This window comes from Octopus bimaculoides, chromosome 5 (assembly GCF_001194135.2).
Source record: "Octopus bimaculoides isolate UCB-OBI-ISO-001 chromosome 5, ASM119413v2, whole genome shotgun sequence".
NCBI classification, from domain to species: domain Eukaryota; kingdom Metazoa; phylum Mollusca; class Cephalopoda; order Octopoda; family Octopodidae; genus Octopus; species Octopus bimaculoides.
In genome coordinates this window covers 113866102-113870778 of record NC_068985.1, presented here as the reverse complement: position 1 = coordinate 113870778, position 4677 = coordinate 113866102, and the positions used below count along the sequence as shown (strand labels likewise).

The following is a 4677-nucleotide window of genomic DNA, read 5'->3' as shown; positions in this document are numbered from 1 at the left end:
GAAAGAAACCCGTTGTGTATATATATATATATATGTGTGTGTGTATGTGTTTGTCCCCCCACCCACCATTGCTTAACAACCGATGTTGGTGTGTTTACGTCCCCGTAACTTAGCGGTTCTGCAAAAGAGACCGATAGAATAAGTACTCAGCTTACAAAGAATAAGTCCTGAGGTTGATTTGTTCGACTAAAGGCGGTGCTCCAGCATGGCCACAATCAAATTACTGAAACAAGTGTAAAAAAGAGTAATATGCGTGTGTATATGTGTGTGTATTTGTATGTGTGTGTGCATGTGTATGTATATATGTGTGTGCGCCACCCATACTAGCATGGAAAGTAGACGTTAAATGATGATGGTATGTATATATACGTATGTTATATGCACATATGATATTGATATATATACATATGCACACACACACACACACACACACACACACACACATGATGGGCTTCCACACAGTTTCTGCCTACCAAATTCACCTACAAAAGTTTGGTCTGCCATGAGCTATAGTAGAAGACACTTTGCCCAAGGTGCAATGCACTGGGGCTGAACCTGAAACCATATGGTTGCTAAGCAAGCTTCTTAACCATACATTCATGTGAAGCCTTCTTTTAATTGTAGTCTGGCATCCTTGGAATTTTGTTTTCTTCCCATATCTGAACATACAAACAGCACAGGGGATATTTACTAGCTTTTTCGGTGAACCAGTATATTTCCCAAGTCACGTTTAAGAAATGGTGATAGAGATGGATGGGAGCACTCCTTTTTCTTCTACTTCATTTAGGGTTTTTTTGAAGAAATATCCCCCTTAACCTCCTTATTTTTCATTTAAGCAAAACACAAGACAGGGGTAAAGAAATTCTTTGTTCATTGTCAGGCACAATAAATTATTTTCACCCAACAACATTCTGACTCTCCAAGAAAAATACACACACACACACACACACACACGTTTTATATATATATATATATATATATATATATATATATATAGGTAAGAGAGCCTCCAGCCAGATGGCATTCCTTTGGGGATTCCAGTGTTGTCATGGCAACCAATTGTAATGGTCAAACAGTGTCCAAGTAATATAATATTCGGACATTGGCTTTGATGGCATGACATGACACAGCACGGCGTTTTGACAGAAATGAAAACCACACAAAGAGATAAAAGAACAAAAAATATGGCAGAGGTGGGGATAGATAGATAGATGGATGGAATATGTGTATGGATGCAGAGAGGTTTAGATATATAGGTGGAATAATAGTGAAAGGCGTGGAAGTGTCTGGTGGGGTATAGACTCATCAAGAGAAATTAATTATTTGGATTGAACTGGATGGCAAATTACTTTTTATGGTCAGTGATGGTCAGTCAGTCAGGCTTGGGGTCTTTGCTGAATATAACCTCAAGCCATCATCAGCCATTTGTCATTTGACTGCTTTGTGCGTCATTATCCAATGACCAGAAAACTGCAAATTGAACTAGGGGATGTCTTGCCATTGTCCCTTCAGCTACTGATCTTCGTCTACTCCACTTGCCACCTCCTCAGACAAAACAGAAATTAGGTGATTGGTTAGTCAATTGGTAGATTATGTGTCTGTGGCTGCTTGTGTGTTAGTTGGTGCAGCTAATGTAGTGCATACTGAGCTGTGGGCATAGAGGTGTATAAATTGGTTGGGGAGCTTGCAATCAAATTTCTCTCAGTACATTTACACATATACACACACATATACTATCGGCCCTTTATGAATAATATATATATACATACAAACACATATACTCCTGTTATGAGTCTTATTTTCCTGTTTGCATTAACAAACCTCCTCCCACCACTCTGCATGTGTGTGTGTGTACGTTTATTCACTCATGCATACATAAATTTTTATTTGTATATAAGTATATTTTATAATAAAAGTCACACAAAAACCATGTGAAGTCCTGGCTGAAATATTAAATTTATTTTACTATTTCTCAGGCTGTTAACGTCAAGTGGGTTAACAACCCCTGAGGAGGTGAATTGTATATGGTTTTTGAGCAATTTTTATTAACTTCTTTAGTCTCCTAACTGATCAACTCAGGTGTGTGTGTGTGTGTGTGTGGTGAGTCAACTGAGTACTTCTTGGACACTGGCAGCACATCTTAAAGAGCAACACTAATGGAGGCTGATGCCTTGTGGATTCTCAAAGAATCACAACTGCTCCTGTCTATGCTAAACTTACTATGTATGCAAACACACACACATGTATACATACACTAGTTTATAACAGACAAATGAGAGAGGAACGTTTGATGTGTGCTGTAGAGGCTATGGTTTTTCTTTTTATTGAAATTGAATTTTGATAGGCAAGATAAACTCTGTTTCAGTTTTATTTAGATTAAAACGAATTTGTGTATATATATATACATATATATATGTGCATGTGTTTGTATATATGTGTATGTATATATGTATGTGTGTGTGTGTGTGTATGTGTGTATGTATATATAGACATGTGTGAATATATATATGTATATATATGTGTGAATATATATGTGTATATATGTGTGTGTGTGTGTGTATGTGTGAATATGTGTGTATATATACATGTGTGAATGTATATATGTGTGTGTATATATGTGTGTGTATGTTATGTATATATATATGTGTGTGTGTGTATAGTGTTGAATGTTGACTCAGTACCATAGTAGTAGAGATTAATGATATAATTTATTTTGAGCAAGTCAGCCTTTTACTGATCTGAGCTTCACCTGTGGATGCACAGAATCTTCAAGCAACTCATAACTTACCTGAAGATCCTGTGCACCCACAAGTAAAATAATTCAGCTAGCAAGAGACTGATTCAGCCAAAACAACATACACATGTGCACGCATGAGTGTTGAAAATCTGCTTCAACAAATCCTGCCTAACTCATGCAATGTGTAGAAAGTAAACATTAAATGATGATGTATGCATATATAGTTGTCTACATAGGCAATGATAATGATGCTGAATTCTGAAAAACCTTGCTTCTGTTTCTTGATGGAACTTAATCTATTGATTATTTTTTTGAAGTTTGTAAAATATTTCTTTGCTTTCCTCATTGATGTACAAGTGTATCATGATGATAATTGATTGGTGATCTGCAGATGTAGAACGTTGAGAAGCATTGTTTTCCAGGCTCTTGTGATATCTAGGTGTGTGGAGCAGAATGTGTTTTCTAGAGAAGAGGTGTTGTTGGCTTCATGAGCTATATATGTTTATGTGGATTATTTTAGGATGTAAAGGGAGTGTAAGTGTGAAGATACTACTTGTGTTATCTGTATTATTTAAATACCACGATGTGTCGAAGTTTTCCCTCAAAGATGGTGTTTGGGAGTGTTCAAATGTTGTAGTTGAAGCATGCAACCTGGTGAAATGGTTGGTGCCAAAAGCCTGCATTTCTAATGTAGGTGTCATCTTTTAATTTATGAATATGTGTCCTGCATGCGTAATTTTACATATGTCATGCAGTCTCAACTGTTGTAATAAGGTATTTCTAATCTCATCTGGATATGCAATCTTCTGTTTAAAGTAATAGGGATGTGTAGTCTTCTGTTTAAAGTAGGGGTTTTCAACTAGGGTCCATATGGACCTTGGGAGTTTGTATAAGATTTTGTTGTTAAGAAATTTATTGCACATAAATTTTATACTTTTACAATTTATAAAATATTTTAAATTTTTTATACAATTCCTAATAATATTTAATTATAAAAATACAATAGGATGTTTTTTTGTTTTTTTTTTATATAGTGGATGGCTATGAAGGTCCAGTAGAGTAAAATAGAAATCAAAGGCATCTATGGGCAAAAAATAGTTGAGAACTGCTGATTTAAACTGATAAAATTGTCTCCTGGATTATTTTTTGTTACATTAATGCCAGTATGTTATGATAAAATCTTTTAGTTCCATAAAAGTGATTTTTAAGCTCTTAATATTGTAATATTTAAAATTTTAAATTTTGTTGTGTTTGGGTTTTTAATGTATTCTGTGACAGTGCAAAGTGAAATGTTAATGGTACTTCCTATTTTATTAGTATTTTCTTTGGTCATGTCCTAGTTCTAATTGATCTTTCATAACTGATATCTTTTATGGAGTGTATTTCATGCATATTTATGGTTTGTGATACTCTCTGATGTTTACACATTCTGGTGAAATATTTCTGATAACAAACTTATGTGGGGTGAAGCTGTTTGATAAGAGGAGGACTGGAGACTTGATGGGGATGCTGGGGCTGGAGGAATCAGTGGAATGGCTGGCAAGGGCAAATAGAGTGCGGTGGTATGGGCATGTGTTGAGGAGGGATGAGGAGCATGTTCTGAGGAGGGTGCTCGTGTTTGAGATAAATGGACCAAGAAAGCAAGGTAGACTGAGGAAAAAGTGGAGGAGACAGGTACAGGGTTTGAGAACAGAGGACACCCAAAACTGGGCAAGATGGTGAGATAGTGTGAGGGCAGTTGCTATGCCATTGAGTTAGATCTAGCCACCCCCATTAACAGGGACAAAACCCCATTGTCATCATCATCATTTGCCCAACATTCAAGCCTTTATCATCTCTTTTTTCTAACTTATATTCATGATTAGGCATAGACCTTACTTCCTAGCCATATGATCTTGGGCTGATGAAAGCCTTGGGAGTAGATTTGGTAGATGGGAATT

General features: G+C 36.1%; 1 protein-coding gene across 3 annotated transcripts in view; it reads left to right on the top strand.

Moving 5' to 3' along the window:
• The window catches only part of LOC106878623 (plexin-A1), an 803747-nt gene that overhangs the window by 551810 nt on the left and 247260 nt on the right, over nt 1–4677 (top strand). The window lies entirely within an intron of this gene.